The sequence below is a fragment of the Piliocolobus tephrosceles genome, chromosome 17, assembly GCF_002776525.5.
Source record: "Piliocolobus tephrosceles isolate RC106 chromosome 17, ASM277652v3, whole genome shotgun sequence".
Taxonomy (NCBI): Eukaryota; Metazoa; Chordata; class Mammalia; order Primates; family Cercopithecidae; genus Piliocolobus; species Piliocolobus tephrosceles.
In genome coordinates this window covers 33,349,852-33,369,883 of record NC_045450.1, presented here as the reverse complement: position 1 = coordinate 33,369,883, position 20,032 = coordinate 33,349,852, and the positions used below count along the sequence as shown (strand labels likewise).

At 39.4% G+C, this 20,032-nt stretch overlaps 1 protein-coding gene across 1 annotated transcript in view; it reads left to right on the top strand.

Annotated features, from left to right (window-relative positions):
* Positions 1 to 20,032, top strand: part of N4BP1 (NEDD4 binding protein 1) — a 68,272-nt gene that overhangs the window by 14,568 nt on the left and 33,672 nt on the right. The window lies entirely within an intron of this gene.

The window sequence follows — 20,032 nt, the reverse complement described above, 5'->3', positions numbered from 1 at the left end:
CTGCACTACAATGCCTGGCTAATTTTTGTACCTTTAGTAGAGATGGGGTTTTTGCCATGTTGGCCAGGCTGGTCTCGAACTCCTGGCCTCAAGTGATCTGCCCGCCTCAGCCTCCCAAAGTGCGGGATTACAGGCATGAGCCACCACGCTTGGCTCTGAAAAAACAAAAAGGATCAACTTTTTAAGCAAAAAAAGTGAAGAAAAAGATTACTTCAGTTTTCTGTTCGGTCCATTCAGTTAACTCCTGTTCTGCTTGATATTCATGAATATTTTAGCTATCCCTGAGAGTCCTGAAAGATTTTTTTTATTCTAATGTCACAATCTCCAGCATTATTAGAAACTTGCATTCAAGAGCACCTGTCGAAGTTTTATAGCTAATTATAAAACCATTTTCTAAAGGGGATCAAAACAAGACAATTGTCTGTGGATGAAAAAACATTTTAGGGCAGCCACAATCAAAGACACAATTGACAAGGAAATTTGTTACCTCTGTGGCGCACAATAATTAACATAACAATTGTAATATTATTGATAACATACAGTGAGGCATATCAGAATTATAGGAATCTCATACAGTTTTATAACACATACTAATAACATATTTATATGAATATAACCCAAAGAGAATTAAATACCATTTTATATTTGACAGTGTTTCCTTTGTTGAAAACACTGGATATCAGAAGGGCACAGTGGCTCATACCTACAATCCCAGCACTTTGGGAGGTCGAGGTGGGCAGTTCACTTGAGGCCAGGAGTTGGAGTCCAGGCTGGCCAACATGGTGAAACCCTATCTGTACCAAAAAATACAAAAATTAGCTGGGTGTGGTGGTGTACGCCTATAATCCCAACTACTTGGGAAGCTGAGGCATGAGAATTACTTGAACCCAGGAGGCAGAGGTTGCAGTGAGCCAAGATTGTGCCACTGCACTCCAGCCTGGGCAACAGAGCAAGACCTTGTCTCAAAAAAATAGCACTGGATATTCACAAAGTAGAATCCCAGGTCACCATAAGTCATTTGTTTAACCAAAATGATAACTCACAAATTTTAAAACAGGAAAAACCTTTACTCTGGTAGAGAGGAGAGAGGAGACTCAGCTTTCCAAACAATAAGATCCAGTGAAGATGGCATGATGCCAACTGAATTTGTCTTTTCTCTCCACACTGCCCCCTGCCTTTTTTGTAGTTTACTTAAAAGGCAAACAAAAACCTTTTGTTATCTTTTAATGTTACATAAAAATTCTTTTCAAAAGAGAAAACCAGATTTAATGTTTGCATTAGTGCATCTTTAAAATGCTAACGCTAGGTGATTTTTTTTTTTTTTTTTTTTTTTTTTGAGACAGAGTCTTGCTCTGTTGCCCAGGCTGGAGGGCAGTGGCACAATCTCAGCTCACTGCAACCTCCGCCTACTGGGTTCAAGCAACTCTTTTGTCTCAGCCTCCTGAATAGCTGGCACTACAGGTGCTGCCACCACACCCGGCTAATTTTTAGTAGAGATGGTGTTTCACCATATTGGTCAGGCTGGTCTCAAACTCCTGACCTCAGGTGATCTGCCTGCCTCAGCCTCCCAAAGTGCTGAGATCGCAGGCATGAGCCACCATGCCTAGCCTAAATTTAGTTTAATAGCATTTTACAAATCTATTCGGTTTTAATTAGTTTGACCATAAGGTAAGATTCTTATAAACCTTTTATAACCCTTTACAATATTTTTTTTGTTAAAGAGCAGAACAGTGTTTTAGGAAAACTCCGTTGCACTTTTATTCCAATGTTCAATTGATGGAAAAACAGAGTAACACCCCTTTAGCCAATATGTTTACACACATTAATTTTTTATAAACCTTTCACAACTCGTTTAAACCTTTAGATTTTTCCTTCCTCACTTAACACAATCCTTTAACCCTCTAAACTTAGGCGAGAAATTCATATTCCCATGCCTTCTTAAAATCTTTTACCAGAAGTACATTCTACTTTCCTTACACACCTTGTATGTAGAACTGTTTCTTCAGTAGTCTCAAATACATGTTACGCTGTTAACTCTTAGCAACTTTTACTTTCAGTGAAAAACCTGGTTAGTAAGCAATTGTAATTACGTACCAGGTGTGTAGTCAGAAGTGCAGATAAGATCTGACTTTCCAGCATAGCCAGGGGACTTGGCTAACTCCACATGTCCCCAGACTTTACCTAGCTGTAAAGTAGGCAGGTTGTAAAGTCATAGTGGCAGTTTATGAAGTATTTAGGAGACCTAATAACCTTTGAATTGTACAACATTTCTTGCATAAATTCCCTTTCATGAATCCTTTCATGACTTAGACCATCTATGACATACTTGGACTTTCTGACTTGTCCTAACCATCCCTCTCTTTAAACAACCAGTCTTTTAACTTTAGGACAAGAATTTACCATACAGGATTCTTTTATATAAAATACTGTCTTTATGGGGGCTAATTTCACATGTCCCCAGGCCTTACCTAGAATGTAATGGCTCCGAGGTAGGTATATTGAACAATTTTCAAAAGTTAAAGAAGCAGTTTATGACCTTGGAGCATTTAGCAAACCTAATATTTGACCTAATTTAGACGAAACGTCCAAATTTGGAAGATACTTTTATTTACCAGTAATCTTTAAAAGTGTTTATTACCAAAAGATTACTAAAGTTATATGAACTAAAGGGCATTAGTTTTAGTTTTTCTGACAAAATGTCTGATTTAAGTGCTTATTTTTCTTTAAGCTAGTTAATCAGAGCTCTTTTATATAAACATCACATACAACACATACACAGACAGAATATCCAGTAGTTATAACATTTTTCATTTGCCAGTTTCTTAAGTTGGATTACTGGCTTCAGGGCAGAACCCTTCAAGAAACAAGGCTAGGAAAGCATGCAGTTCCTAGGGCCTAAAAAGCAGGCACAGCTGGAAAGCAAAACATTCTCAAAATTAAGGGTCCCATTTTTATATTGCATCCTGGATTTTCAAAAGGGAAATGCTGTTGGAGAAGATGGTGCAATGTTTTTACTCTGCATTTAACTGCCTGGCAACCCAAACCCAGTCAGCCCATTTTATTTTGTTTTTGTTTTATCGTGATGGAATCTTGCCCTGTCACCCAGGCTAGAATACAGTGGTGTGACCTTGGCTCATTGCAACCTCCACCTCCCGGCAATCAGCCCATTTTGTAATTAGACCATGCCCCATGGGAGTCTCATCTCTCATTAGAGGGTGGGGATTTTTCCTCCTTGCCTTCCAGGTGGCCAAGAGATGCTTTTTTGATTAAAGCATGCAGTGAGCCTCCATAACTGTTATTAGCCATCCCTTAAAGTATATTTTGTACCTAGTTATTACACACCAAGACTAAAACCTCTCTCATAATGCAGAGTAATTTCTGATACCCCCAAAACTTGAAAAAAAAAAAAAAAAGTATGTCAGGCAACATAATGTAAAGCTGAACAGAGCCTTAGATTTTGAGAGTAATCTATCCATTTTCAACTCGTGGGGTTCCATGAGGAAAACAGGTTTTGTTTTGTTTTGTTTTTCCAAAATGGAAGCTGTTAGAAATTATAGAAATTATCTTAAGTTCTCTTATGTGGGTATCAGGAGGGCAAAGTAGAGAAATAATTCAGTTGACTGAGAAGAAAAAAACTTTTTCTCAAAAACAACCAATATCCAAGAAGAAAAAAAAAAATCAAGGCCTTTTAAAATATATATAGCTTAGATATCCATTTTTAATTAAGTTGATTTTAACCATAGAGCTCTTTTTAAAATTTTTTTTAAAAAATCTTAAAATCAAAAATCTTATTGTCAGACTCTAGCCAGGACAGTCAATATTTCTGGCTTTTGAACTTTGCCACAGCTAACTTCCCAAATTTTAGCTAAGGTTATAACTTAACCATGGACCCATAAGGTGTTTCAAAGAGATGGTAAGCAGCTTCCTTTTACAAGATTTAGAATCTTCCAAAGGGTAGCTTGGAGAAAGAAAAATTCAAGACACAAAATCAGAAGCTAGCCATTGGAGTGGGGGTAAGACCCTCAAAAAGTGGCAAAGTTACACAAATAACCAGAAAGGAATCATTTCCAAGGCCAAGAATTCAACCGGGGCTGCCCCTGTCAAAAGACAAAAGCCTTGTCTACTGAGTTACAACATTCAGTAGGTTCTATTGCTCTTCCCAGAAGGTGTCTAGAGGAGCCAATTTCAAGCTCACAAAGGCTTTTAACTGCTCAAGATAATTTTTGACTTCTGTCAGCAGTTCCTTCAGAGATCACCACCATATACAGAAACATACACAAAGACAAAACAGACAGAAGGGCTTCCAAATCAAGATCCCTAACCAAGAATTCCAGAGTACCCCTTCCAAACTATCCTCCTATTCTCTGTCTGAGAAATCTCCCCTAAATCTTCTGGATTGAGGAGAAGTCTCCCTAACTAAGACTCTTCCTACTAATTAGGGAGAGCCAACTGAGACCCCAAAGGAGCCGAACCAAGACAGACACTCCGTGGTGGAGCTGCAGACACATACCACACCATGGGGCTACAGAACCATTTGGGAGAAGGAAGGAACTGTGGCAGTGCCTTGGATACTCACTGAACCAGACACCCCATAATGGGGCTACAGACAGGCAGTCTGTGATAGGGCTACAGTTACTGGACATCTCCCCAGGATTGTTTATCCATTGCGATTAAATTCATGCACATTGGGTTGGCAGTGCCCCGTCAGTAGAGATGGTGTCAGAGTCAGCCGCCAGTCCGAAAGAACTAGGCAGCCACTTGGGCTGGCCTCTGGATCCATTGCCAGAGGGGTGCTACCAAACCACAGGCAGGTAGCCATAAGAGCAATCCCGGACAAGCCTCCAAATTCGTAACCGCCTAACAGGTTCACCTTGCCCTCTGCCTAGACAGGGCCAATGTATCAAGACAGGAATTGCAGTGGAGAAAGAGTAATTTACACACAGCTGGCTGTGTGGAAGACTGGAGTTTTATTATTACTCAAATCCCTCTCCCCCAGCATTCGGGGATCGGTTTTTAAAGATAATTTGCCAGGGAAGGGCTTCGGAAGTGGGGAGTGCTGATTGGTCAGGTTGGAGATGGAATCATGGGGGTCAAAGTGAGGTTTTCTTGCTGTCTTCTGTTCCTGGGTGGGATGGCAGAATTGGTTAAGCCAGATTATGGGTCTGGGTGGTGTCAGCTGATCCATTGAGTGCAGAGTCTGTGAAATATCTCAATCACTGATCTTAGGTTTTACAATAGTGATGTTATCCCCGGGAGCGATTTGGGGAGGTTCAGACTCTTGGAGCCGGAAGCTGTATGACTCCTAAACCATCATATCTAATCTTGTAGCTAATTTGTTAGTCCTGCAAAGGCAGACAGGTCCCCAGGCAAGAAGGGGATCTTTCCGAGAAAGGACTGCTATCAGTTTTGTTTCACAGTCAAACCGTAAACTGAATTCCTTCCCAAGGTTATTTTGACCTACACCCAGGAATGAACAAGGACAGCTCAAAGGTTAGAATCAAGATGGAGTCGATTAGGTCTGATCTCTTTCACTGTCATAATTTCCTCAGTTATAATTTTTGCAAAGGTGGTTTCACCAATCTAAAAAGCAAATTCCTTTGGCAGGTTCTATACCCTTGTAGGGATCTAGGGAAGAGTTCCCCAGGTTGTTTTGTGATTATGACTGATGGGCTGTAAATCGATTTTCTCACAACTCACTCCATGGGTTTTATTAATTAGCTAAGCAGCTCAAAGAACCCCAGGGAAGACATTTACTGGTTAATTGTAAAGGCTATTACAAAGGTTACAGATGAAGCGATGCATAGGGCAAGGTATGAGGGAAAAGGCTTAGAGCTTCCATACTCTCTCCAGGAACGGCACCCTCCAGGATAGATATTAGCTATCCTGAAACTCTCCAAAGCCAGTCCGTTTGGGTTTTTATGGAAGCCTCATTACATAGGCATGATTGATTAAATCGTTGGCACTGATGATTAAACTAACCTTCAGCTCCTCTCCCCTCCCGGGAGGTTGAAAGTAGGGCAGAAATCTCAACCCTGTCATCCTACTTTGGTCTCTCTGCTGACCAACCCCATCCTGAAGCTACCTGTGGATGCCAGTCATAGTTGAACTCATTAGTATATAAAAAAACTATCACTTTGAAATTCTAAGAATTTTAAAAGTTGTATGCCAGGAAATATATATTTCACAGTATCACAGTCTTACAAGTCTTACAATTTGGGATTGTCTTTTATGCCAGACAGAAATCATCTGTATCTATACTGGACAAAAATCTACAAGTTATAATGTAATTTCACAGATTCTGGATATTATTTAATATAAATATGTCAAGCAAAAAAATACATTCTCCTAGGATGTACATTGGCCAACTTTTTCTGTAAAGAGCCAAATGATAAATATGGACTTTGTGGACCACAAAGTCTTTGTTTTATATTCTTTTTTGTTTTGTTTTTTACAGCCCTTTAAAAATGTAAAAACTATTTTGACCTCAGGGGTTGTATATACAAAATAGTCCAAGGGCTGGATTTGCACAAACCAGTATGGTAGCCACTACCCCATGTGGCCATCTAAATTACTTCAGTGAAATTAAATACTCAGTTCCTTGGTTGCATTTCAAGTGCTAGTGGTCACATGTAACTAGTGGCCACCAATTTGGATTGTACAGCTGTAGGACATTTCCATCATTGCAGAACTTCTTTTGGACAGTGCTGCTCTAAAGTATGAAGTAATCCTTGATTGGGCCTGCTAGAGAATAGTGTGATATTGAGGCTGGGCATGGTGGCTAACACCTGTAATCCCACCACTTTGGGAGGTCGAGGCAGTTGGATCACTTGAGGTCAGGAGTTCGAGACCAGCCTGGCCAATATGGTGAAAGCACATCTCTACTAAAAATACAAAATTAGCCAGGCATGGTGGCGGGTGTCTGTAATCCCAGCCACTTGGGAGGCTGAGGCAGGAGAATCACTTGAACCCAAGAGGCGGAGGTTGCTGTGAGCCAAGATCCTGCCATTGCACTCCAGCCTGGGTGACAAGAACGAAACTTCATCTCCAAAAAAAAAGAAAAAGAAAACATAGTATGACATTGAAAGAACATGCTGCCGTTTTTTTACCTTATTTTCAGGGTTTCAGGGTTTTTGTAATTTTTGTTTATTTCTTCCCCTTCTATATAATATGTGGAGATTATTCTTGATATCACACACACACAGCAATCTTTTTGTATTTGGGTGATGGTAAGATGTATTAGTAGCTAGTGAAGGTAGAGAATAATCCTCAGGAAATTTCATAGGAAATCTTACATTGCGTTTTAAATAGCCAGATGAGATTTTTGTTTATTTTTTGTTTTTGTCTGTTCTTACTGACTCTTCTAAAACTAGGAAACCAACCTAAAAAAAAAAAAATCAAGAAAATTATCTCTACATATTTCACCTGTAGTATCTGTACATTTAGATGAATTCTTCTCTCTTCAGAATTCCCAAAATCTGCCAAAATTTCAGGCTTTCCAGGAATTGACCTTAATACAGAACAGAAGGCTGAGATCCTGCACCATAGGATAGGCACCAGACCAGTTTCCTGAGCATGAGTTCAACACATGAACTACAGTTCTTGTTCTTTAATAGTGACTATTCTATACCTTATTAAATAAAATTCTTATGTAATTCCAGATATGGCCTGGGTTGCACAATCAGTTTGTCTGATTCTCTTCTGGTAAAAAGGGGGCCAGATTCTTAATGATCTTATGCAAGCAGCTGCATATCATGAAAAGTGAAGAGAGCCAGTGAAAGTATTTTTAATTCCTGAATTTTGAGAGTCAGGGAAAACAAGATAACATTTTGAAAGTGTTTTCTTTCCATTTGTAAAAGCATAGCTTGCTAAGTGGAGGGTTAAAAATTAATGAAAAGGGGCCTCTTCACATACCTGAGAGAAAATAGAACATTATAAAAAAATCAACTATATTTCATATAACTAGAGTTAGATTTCTTTCATTAATTATTCAGTCATTACATTGTGTTCCACTAGATCTTGGGTTGTCTGCTTCACAGAGGGTCCCAGAAATCTCAGCTGAGTCCGTTGGTGTAATCCAGCCCGTTGCTTAAGGGATGTTGCTTATACTTCAAACTTTGTATCCATGAGTCAGTTTGTTGAAGTATCAGTGGTCAAGAGTGTCTGGCATAGTCTCTTCTGCAAGACTCCGGGACTGTCATCCTTTGTCGTAGACCCACTTTCTATGCTGTAGTCAGTAGCAGAGGTATATCACAAGGAAGAGAGGAAAGAAGAAACCACTTGTTAATGATGAGACTGGATAACCATGGTCAGTTTATACAGTAACCAACAAAATCAGGATGGAGGAGAGTTAAAATCTATTGAGGTATATATAGTACATAACTGTTTCTTAAGATTGGAGCAGTGTTTATCTGAAAGCTAAGAACATATTGTGGGCATTGACAAGGCCCTAAGGCCTTCCAATCTATCTTGTAAAGTGTGTAGCCTCTAAAAAAAAAAAAGTTGAAAGTTTTTATCTGTACAAAAGTATCCAGAGAAGACCATGCTTCCTCTTTGATTTGACAGAAACTAATCATGTTGAGCTATTTAAGAAACTCAGAATACTCCAAAGAAATTAGTTTTAACATCCTTCTTGTTACAAGGTGAAAAAAATAAATCTTTGTGATTTCCCAGGGACCTTTAGGAACCTCCAGAGATAGTTTAGATGTAAAAGAGTTGCATACTACTCAGCAATAGAAAAGGATAAATTGCTGACTGATACATCCAACAAGGTGGATTAATCTCAAAACTGTTACGCTGCATGGAAGAGCCTTACCAAAAGAGTATATATACTGTTGTAATTCTGCTCTTGTCACATTATAGACAAGGGTAAACTAATTGTGTAGTTATGGTGAAAAAAAAAAATCAGAATAATTAGAACAAAACAACTGGAAAAAGACATTAAACCCAGACTGGGTATTAGATTAAGAAACTGTTTTGCTGGGTGCAGTAATGACATTGTGATTATATTAAAAAGAACATGTGTATGTATGTGGTAAAATTATATACTTGGTGGTTAAGCATGGTGGTGTGCACCTGTGGTGCCAGCTACTGAGAAGGCTGAGGTGGGAACATGGTTTGAGGCCAGCATTTTGAGGCTGCAGTGCACTGTGTTCACACCTATGAATGCACACCATCTGGACAACATAGTGAGACCCGTCTCTAAACAAAAGTGAAAAATTCTTTGTCTGTCTCACTTAGAAATTAATCACATATTCCAAAGAGTAACCATTAATTAATATCAGTTTAACTAAAGTCTTGAAGTTAATTAATGATCTTGGAAGTTATGCTTGTACTGACAACTGAGCAACTTCCAACTTCTGGTATCAAAAAGTTTGGCTGGGCGCAGTGGCTCACACCTGTAATCCCAGCACTTTGGGAGGCCGAGGCGGGTGGATCACTTGAGATCAGGAGTTCGACACCAGCCTGGCCAACATGGTGAAACCTCATTTCTACTAAAAATACAAAAATTAGCCGGGCATGGTGGCGTCTACCTATAGTCCCAGCTACTCAGGAGGCTGAGGCAGGATAATTGCTTGAACCCAGGAGTTGGAGGTTGCAGTGAGCTGAGATTGTGCCACTGCACTCCAGCTTGGGCAACAGAGTGAGACTATGTCTCAAAAAAAAAAAAAAAAAAAAGGCAGGCATGGTGGCACATGCCTGTAATCCCAGCTACTTGGGATTAGAGAATCACTTGAACCCAGGAGGTGAGGTGGAGGTTGCAGTGAGTCGAGATTGCGCTAGGGCACTCCAGCCTGGGCGACAGAGTGAGACTCCATTTCAAAAAAAAAAAAGTTCGTCAATATTATAATTTTATTTAGTTGAACATATAATTTTATATAATTTTTTTTTTAATAGAGACAGGGTCTCACCATGTTGCCCAGGCTGGTCTTGAACTCCTGGGCTCAAGCAGTCCTTCTGCCTTAGCCTCCCAAAGTGCTGGAATTACAGATGTGAGCCACCACACTGGGCCAAATTTTATATTTTTCATAATCATAAATATATATGAGTAATATTAGCTTACCTCATCAGTAAAGCTTAGGAAGTTTAATCTCTGTGAGGAAAACATTTAAAAAAAAAATGTGTAGGCCGAGTGACGTGACTCACGCCTGTAATCCTAGCACTTTGGGAGGCCAAATGGGTGGATCATTTGAGGTCGGGAGTTCAAGACCAGCCTGACCAACATGGTGAAACCCCATCTCTACTAAAAGTACAAAAAAATTAGGCATGGTGGCAGGTGCCTGTAATCTCAGCAACTTGGGAGGCTGAGGCAGGAGAATCACTTGAACCCAGGAGGCAGAGGTTGCAGTGAGCCAAGATCACACCACTTCACTCCAGCCTAAGTGACAAAGCGTGACTCTACCTCAAAAAAAAAAAAAAAAAAGTATAGATTTATTATATTCTACACTGGTAAAATCAGGGAAAGGACATCTATTTTTAAATTAGTATTAAAATTATCAAATAATACTGATTTGCCTAAGAATTATTTTGATTACACAAATTTGGATTCTTAAATAACAATGATTTTGACCTGTTAGTTTTTGTGAATTTTGGAGTTTTTCTATTTGTTGTTGTTTTTTTAAAAGATGGTGATCTCTCAGTGTGTTATTAGCTGGACTCAGAACTCCCGGGCTCAAATGATCCTCCTGCCTCACCCTCCCAAGTAGCTGGGAATACAGGCATGTATCACTACACCCAAGCCTGTGTTTGGTTTTTTGTCCTTAAAAGGCTAACATGTTTAAAGTGTTAGATGTTTAGTTTCATTATGTTTTAGGAATTCTAGAAATATAGAGTTAAGGAAGTTCTTGTAATTCTCTGTCAACCAACTAGAATAGAGATTGAGAAACTTTATAATCTAATATATTAATAGCCCTGGAGATATTTCTCATTCATACCACGAAAAATAAGGCTTTTCTTGTATTCACAAATGCACAGAGAACTTTCAGCTTCAACAGTCTTAATCACAGGTAAAAATTGAGAAACTCATAACTGGTCCACATTTCAAAAAGACAGTTCTTTCATTGGTCCTGAGACGTGATCTTGCACTAACAAAAACACAGATTTTCTTGAGGTGTCTCGTCTGACAGAAAATAGATTCCCTATTGTCTACCTGACAGATCACAATATGGTCAGACCATAAAATCAGATTCCTAGCCAAGATCAGTTATCAGCCATGCATAGAACAGATTCATGTATACAGAGGGTGCAGTTGAAACTGGCCTAGGGATTCGTATCCACTGGTCTCTGGGCCAGTGTGGACAGGGACATGTGGCTAAGAATCATCAAATGAAAACACATTATCAGAAGAAAAGGATACAACAGAAATAGCAGAAGTAAAATTATCTGGCTGCTGCTTATTCTCTTGGTACTCTGGGAGCCAAAATGAGACATGCTTAGGTTTAAGAAGCTGATGAAGTGCCCTTCTGGGACGACTCAGTTTAGTAGCTCCAGCAGATGGGAGTCCCTTTGGGCATCTGAGTGGGTGCTACTCTACTGCCAAAGTGTAAACATTTTTTTGAAGTTATGTAGGCATGACTTTCAGACAGGTAACTCATGAATGAGGGACTAGCAGGAATGTAGAAGTGGTTCAGAGAGCACTTGAAGTTTTTAAATTTATTTTTTAAATTGACAGATGAAATTGTATTTATTATGTATCCATGATGTTTTGAAGTACATAAGCAATGTGGAATGGTTAAAGCTAGCTAATTAACATGCCTCACATAGATGTCATTTTTGTGGTGAGGACACATATCTATTCTGTTAGCATTTTTCGTGACTGCAATATATTGTCATTAACTATAGTCACCATGCTGTACAATAGTTCTCTTGAATTTATTCCTACTATCTAACTGTAATCTTGTGTCCTTTGACCAACATCTCCAGAATCCCTTCCCTAAACTGTGCCAGCCTTGGATAACCACCATTCTTCTCTTTTTTTCTAGGAGACCAGCTTTTTTAGATTCCACTTACATCATTTGTCTTTCCATGCCTGGCTTATTTCACTTAACCTCATGTTTTCAGGTTTATCCATGATATTGCAAATACCAGGATTTCCTTCTTTTTTTTTTTAATGGCTGATAAGTATTCCATTGTTTATATTTACCGTATTTTGGTATTTGCAAAAGGGTCCTGGAATCAATCCCCCGTGGACACCAAAGGATGACTGTGTATAACATTTTCTCTTTTATTATTTTATTTATCTATTTGTTGAGACAGGGCCTCACTTTGTCGCCCAGGCTGGAGTACAGTGATGTGGTCATAGTTAACTGCAGCCTCAAATTCCTGGGCTCAAGCATTTCCCCCACCTCAGCTTCCTGAGTAGATGGGACCACAGGCGAGTTCACCATCATGCCCACCTACTTTTTAAATTTGTTGTAGAGATGGGGTTTCCCTATGTTGCTCAGGCTGTTCTCAAACTCCTGAACTCAAGTGATCCTCCCACCTTGGCCTCCCAAAGTGCTAGGATTACAGGCATGAGCCACTGCACCCAGCCAATAATTTTTTTCATGTACAGTGGTCCCCCTTATCCACTGGGGATATGTTCCAAGGCCCCCAGTAGATACCTAAAACCTTGGATGGTACTGAGTCCTATGTATACAATGTTTTTTTTTCTATACATAGATACCCATGATACCATAGATACCATTTTAAAGATTAAATTATACACTAGGCACAATAAAGGATTAACAACAATTACTAATAATAGAAAAATATAGCAATATACTCTAATAAAAGTTATTTTATTATTAAGTGGAGAACGTTCATCTCTGCATTTAAAGGAAGCAAGCAATGTATTGCTTCTCTTTGGCATGTCCAAATTGCCAGCATTACTACTCTTGTATTTTGGGATCATTATTAAGTAAAATAAGGGCTACTTGAAGACAACCACCTAGATACTGCTACAGTCGATCTGATAACCAAGGCAGCTACTATCTATTGGGCAAGTAGTATATACTGCATGGATACACCAGACAGAGGAATGATTCCAATACTGGATGGTGGAAGATTTCACTGCACTGCTTAGAAGAGGGCACAACTTAGAATTTATGAATTGCTTATTTCTGGAGTTTTCTATTTAATATTTTCATAACATGCTTGACCAAGGGTAACTGAAACCACACATAACGGGGAACTAACTACTGTACCTGTTGGCCATTTGTGTAACTTCTTTTGATAAATGTGTCTATTCAAATCTTTGCTCTTTTTTTACTTGTTTTCTTGCTATTGTTGTTTTGAGTTCCTTTTATATTTTTGGATATTAACCTCTTATGTGTATAGTTTGCAAATACTGTCTCTCATTCTGTAGGTAATCTCTGTTCATTGGTTTCTTGCTTGTCCAGAAGCTTTTATTTGATGTAATTCTTTTAGTCTATTTTTGTTTTTGTAGCCTCTGCTTTTGAGGTTATATTTTTAAAAATCATTGTCCAGACCAATGTCATGAAGCTTTTCCTCTATATTTTCATCTAGTAGTTTCATAGTTTGGGGTCTAACCTTTAAGTCTTTAATCCATCTTCAGTTGATTATTGTACATGATGTGAGATAAGGATCTAATATTCTTTTGCATGTGGTTGTGTACTTTTCCCAGTATATTTATTGAAGAGATTGTCCTGAGATATCATTCCATTTATTTGTGTCTTCAGTTTCTTTTGTCAGTGTTTTTGTTTTCCGTGTAAAGATTTTTGAACTCTTTGGTTAAATTTATTCCTAAGTAGTTCGCTGTTAGTATAGAAACACTACTGATTTTTGTGTTGATTTTGTATTCTGCCACTTTATTGAATTTATTAATTAGTTCTGTTTTTTTGGTGGACTCTTATAAGATCATTTCATCTGGGAACAGTTTTAACTTTTCTCTTTCTAGTATGGATGTCATATATTTCTCTTGCCTAATTGCTCTAAAACTTTGAATACTGTGTTGAAAGAGTGAGCTTCTTTGTCTTGTTCCAGATCTTACAGCAAGAGCCTTAAATTTTTCCTCATTGAGTATGTTACGAGCTGCAGATTTGTCATATGTGGCATTTATTGTGTTGAAGTGTTGAGATTTTTTTTTATTATTATCATGAAAAGGCATGAGATTTTATCAAATGCTTTTTTGGCATCCATTGAAATGATCATATGACTTTTGTTTTTCATTTGCATTTGTATTTGTTCAGCCATCCTTGCATTCCTTGGATGAATCCTACTTGATTTTAGTGAATGATCTTTTTAATGTGTTATTGAATCCTTTTTGCTATAACAGTAGTCTCTTGTCATTTGTGGGTGATTCGTTCCAGGATCTCTCACAGATACGAAAATCTGCAGCTGCTCAAGTCCCTGATAAAAAATGGTGTGATGTTTGCATGTAATCTATGTGTATTTTCCTATATACTTAAATCATCTTCTTGACCTACTTATAATGCCTTATACAATGTAAATGTGATGTGAATAGTTATATTCTTTAGGGGATAATGACAGGAGAAATGTATGTGTCCAGGACAAATGTAATTTTTTTCTGAGTATTTTCAATCTGTGGTTGATTGAATCCATGGATGCAGAAACCACAGATAGAGAAGGCCGACTACATTTTGTTGAGGGTTTTTGTATCTGTGTTCATCAGGGATATTGGCCTGTGTTTTCTTTTTTTGTTTTATCCTCATCTGGTTTTGGTACCAGGGTAATGCTGGCCTCAAAAATGAATTTGGAAGTATTTCCTCCTCTTCAGTTTTTTGGAAGAGTTTGAGAGAAATTCATATTAGTTCTTCTTTAAATGTTTGGTAGAATTCAGCAGTGAAGCAAGCCATCAGTTCCTGGGCTTTTCTTTGATAGGAGACTTCTTATTATTGATTTAGTGTCACTTACTATTAGTCTCTTCAGGTTTTCTAGTCATAATTCAATCTTGGTAGGTTGTATGTATCAAGGAATTTATCCATTTCTTCTAAGTTATCCAATTTGTTCAAGTATAATTGTTCATAATAGTTTTTTATGATCTTCTGTGTATCTGCATTATCAGTTGTCATCTACTTTTTCATTTCTAATTTTGTCTCTTAGTCTAGCTAAAGGGTTAGGAATTCTTAAAACCTTTTAAAAAACAACTCTTCATTTTATTAATATTTTCTATTTTTATAGTCTCTTTCATTTATTTCTGCTCTAATCTTTCATTTCTTTCTTCTTTTTTTTTCTTTTTTAAGACGGAGTCTCACTCTGTCGCCCAGGCTGGAGTGTAGTGGCCAGATCTCAGCTCACTGCAAGCTCCGCCTCCTGGGTTTACGCCATTCTCCCACCTCAGCCTCCCGAGTAGCTGAGACAACAGGTGCCCACCACCTCGCCCGGCTAGTTTTTTGCCAGGATGGTCTCGATCTCCTGACCTCGTGATCTGCCCGTCTCGGCCTCCCAAAGTGCTGGGATTACAGGCTTGAGCCACCGCACCCGGCTTCTTTCATTTATTTCTAATCTAATCCTAATTTCCATCTGAGTTTCACCATGTTGCCCAGGCTGCTCTTGAACTGAAACTGGGGTGTTGATATTCCCTACAATTACTGTATTATAGTCTGTCCCTTCAAATCTGTTAATATTTGCCTTTTGTACTTGAGTGTGTGTGTGTGTGTGTGTGTGTATGTATATATGTATATATGGCTGTTATATTGTCATGCTGAATTGACCCCTTCATTATTTCATAATGACTTTGTTTCTTCTAATAGTTTTTGACTTAGAGTTTATTTTATCTGATATAAGTGTAGCTTGTGCCTGCTTTCTTTTGGTTTTCCATTCACATGAAATACCTTTTTCCATCCCTTCACCTTAAGTCTATGTGTGACCCTACTGGTGAAGTGAGCCTCTTGCAGGCAGCATATACTTGGATCTTTTTTTTTTTTTCAGTCACTTTTCTGATCTGTTTACATTCAAGGTTATTATTGGAATACAGTTGCTTGGTTAGATACAGATTGGCTAATATCTATCTTACAGAGTAATGACACTGTAACCTTTTGGGTTATTTTTCTAGCAGACTGAGACAGTTGGCATCTCTACTGGATAAAAATCTACATTTTAATGCATAGCTTCACAGTCTAGACCCTAACCAATAATGAATAATGTGTTAGGCAAAGGTGTATTTCCTAGAGAATTAAATAATCTTTGAGTAGGCCTAAGAGAGTACTCTCATGTTTGAAAGGCCATTCTTTCCCCTTATTTAGAAGTATTTGATAATTTTATTTAACTTTATTCAAACTACTAAAATGAAGCTCCCTTCCCTCCTTTTTGGCCATTCTTTCCCTCTTAAACAATGTTAACCACATCATTGATAACTAGGCTGGATGTCAGCCTGTGTTCCTAAACCTCCTAATTCCTGTTCAGACATGTTCTTGTTAGACGTTTATTGATTAGTTCAGGGTTTCTCAGCAGTGGCTCTGTTGACATTTTGGGCAGATAGTTGTTGTGGGGGTTGTAGGATATTTAGTAGCTTTTCTGGCCTCTACCCTCTAGTTGCCAGGAGCATCCTCTTGGTTGTGACAACTAGTAATGTCTCTTGGCATTGTCAAATACCTCCAGGAAGGGCAAAATCTTACCTAGTTGAGAACCGTAGTTAAATGACCAAAGCCAGTCCCCACTCTTAATATAATACATTTACAATCTAATAGAGCTGTGATAAATGCTATAATTTAAATAATAAGATACTGTTATGTATAGAAAGCAGAGATTAATACACTTTGGATTTCTTAGAAGGTACTTTTGGGTTAGAGTGAAAGGAAGAAAAGTTTAAACTAGGTTACAGAAATAAGCACGTTAAAGTCTAGACTACAGGGACTTTGAATATTGTTCTCAGAGTCTTGAATGTTACTCCTACACAATGAAGAGCTTTAGAAAGTTTTTGAGCAAGGAAGTGAAATTGGTATGTTTTCAGAACTTTGGTACTGTAACAAAGGAGTAGAGTGTGATAAGACTGAGTGGTAGGAAGAAGAGTTTAGAGTTAGTTGCCGTGTTCACAAGACTCAGCACCTATGTCACTAAAGGGGAACTTGGGCCAAGGATTGAGTGGAAGAGAACTGTGAGCTCTGATTCAGAACTGTTAAGTTTGAGGCATGTGTGGGATAACCAGGAGGAAGTACTCAGGGGGTAGTCTTGCAGCCTAGAAAAATGTTAATAGTTGCTTCTTCTTTGAGAAAACATCAAATGGCAGATGACGCCAGTGTAGCTAGGGCTGGTGAGGGGGTGGGGGGTGCAGTAGTGTGACCCAGAGCCCCTGGGGGTCCTGGGATGAGGAACTGCAGAGGCTTCAGCAGGGACATCCAGGGTCAGGGCCCCAGCCAAGGGCAAGAAGTGTATGCCCATTACCAAGCTGGGCCACCTGGTCAAGAACATGAAGATAAGTCCCTGGAGGAAATCTGTCTCTTCTCCCTGCCCATCAAGGAGTCTGAGATCATTGACTTTTTCCTGGGGGCTCTCTCAAGGATGAGGTTTTGAAGATTATGCCAGTGCAGAAGCAGACCTGCACCGGCCAGGGCACCAGGTTCAAGGCATTTGTAGCCTTCAGGGACTAGAACGGCCACATCTAGTGTGGGTATTAAGTGTTCCAAGGAGATGCCATCCGAGGGGCCATAATCCTGGCCAAGCTTTCCATTGTCCCCATGCACAGAGGTTACTGGGGGAACAAGATTGGCAAGTCCCACACCATCCCTTGCAAGGTGACAGGCCACAGCAGTTCTGTGCTGGTGCACCTAATTCCTGTGTCCAGGGGCACTTGTGTCACCTCGGCCCTGGTGCCCAAGAAGCTGCTGCTGATGGCCGGTATTGATGATTGCTACACCTCAGCCAGGAGCTACATGGCTACCTTGGGCAACTTTGCCAAGACCACCTTTGATACCATCTCCAAGACCTACAGCTGCCTGACCCCCGACCTCTGGAAGAAGACTGTGTTCGCCAAGTCTCCCTATCTTGACCCCTTCGTCAAGACCCACACCAGAGTCTCCATGTAAAGGACCCAGGCTGCAGCTGTGGCTGCAACACAGGGGTTTCATACAAGAAAAATAAAGTGAATTATGCCTGTTAAGAAATGTTAGAGGTTAGAGGTGGAGATTTGGAGTTATCACCAGAACAGTCAAATTTAGGATTACAGCTTGAAGAGTCTATGAAAGTATAGTTGAGGGAGAGGACCAGGAGAGAATTTTGGGAAATTTAAGCAGCAGTGACAAAGAAAGTAAAAAAAAAACAGGGGGGACTAGTCAAAGGTAGGAAGTATCTCAGAAGAGTGGAGAGGAAAGAACTTGTCATGGGGAAGTTGGTCGTGCTACTTACAGCCCAAGCAGAATGAATACAAAGGAGGAGACTTTGGACTTGGCATTAGTCATCATTGTTGGCATTCAAGAAAGTGGTTTTGGTTTGAATGGGGGTAGATCCAGAAGGCAAGGGATTGCCAGTGAAATGGGGCTTGGGCTACTTTTTTCAAAAAGTGTGAAGCCAGGCCTAGTGGCTTACACCTGTAATCATAGCACTTTGGGAGGCTGAGGCAGGAGGATTGCTTGAGGCCAGGAGTTTGAGGCTGCAGTGAGCTATGATCACACCTCTGCACTCTAACCCGGCGGCAGAGCAAAACCCTGTCTCTAAAATAAAAATGTGAAGATGAAAGGACAGAAATGGAGTAGTTCCATATATCAGCAGTGGATTTGAAGGAAGCTTTCCATAGGATGTGGGAAACCCAAGCTGTTTATAGGCAGAGGGGCAGCAGTGAAGTAAACAGAGAAGTGATGAAGCAGTAAACAGAGAAGTGATGAAACCTGAGATAAGGCAGAATGCAAAGACATGACTTTGAAAAAGCAGGAGGGAGAAGGAAGTCATGAAAGGTAGAATTTTTAGATGAAATGGAGGAGAAGTCAAAGGGATTCACACATTGACTTCTGGGCTCTGATCAAATACACTTTTTACTAAGAATGAGAAGAATGACAACAGACATGAGATTTGGGAACTTGAAGAGGTTCTGTGGGTAAGAGTGAAGAAAAAATCAGGAAAGCTGAGTTTTTGAAGCTGTCAAATTATGGTGATTTACAGATGTAGTGGGGATAGAGTCTAGAGTAGACACAGCTGGTCTTATCTCTAAGAGTACACTCAGAGTGACCATGCAGGGAAGTCCTTTCCTATGGGGCAGATAAGCACCCTTCCAGGAATGAACTTCATAGACATTTTAGAGATGAGGTTAAAGAAAAAGATGGAACAGACAGCAAATGTTGAAATTATATTGGGGAAAAATGGCTAATAAAGGCATTATTAATTTGATAGCAATCTTACTAATATAGATGGCTAGATAGAGACCTAAAATGAACCTGTTACAGACTTACAGAAGAATGATTAAAAGTCTTTTTTTCTGAGGCTTATGTGGTACTTCTAATTCATGTTTATGCTGTAGGACTCATGTTATTGTCTGAAAGTCATATTCTCCTTTTCTCTTAGAGATAATATAGAACACCTCTTAAGAAAGAGTCTCTGAAAAAAAAAAAGTATACTAAACATACTAAAGTGTGCATCCTGTGTTGACAACTACTGGTCTGAACCATTTTAGAAATCCCTCCTTAATATTTTAACAGCTTACTTGCCTGTGTAGTTTCTTTTTCCCCAGTGACTTGTGGTTGACTTGACCATCTTATATTGTGCCATGGTGGGGTGATGCTCCTCAGTAAGTATGTCGTATCTACCCCCATGGTAGCTGGTCTTGGGCTGATGTGGTTTGTAACCATTGTGTCTGCCTTGAATTTGTTTTTTGCTCTGTTTGTTTATTGTCATTTGCTCTTGTATGCTCTTCAGGTAGCACCCAGTGCTGCTCCTTCTACACTTACAGTCAGCTGCTTCTGAGAATATGCAGCCTGGGTGAAGCTGGCAGAGCCTCTTCAGTGTATGCCCATACTAAAAAGTAGAAGATACTGAGTAGTGTTAGTGGTGTGAAGAAACATTTCCCCAGGTCAAACCTGCACACTCTTGGGCCCCTGCTTTGGTCGTTTCTGGTTTTAGCTGTGTTTTGAATGGTAGAAGTTGCCGG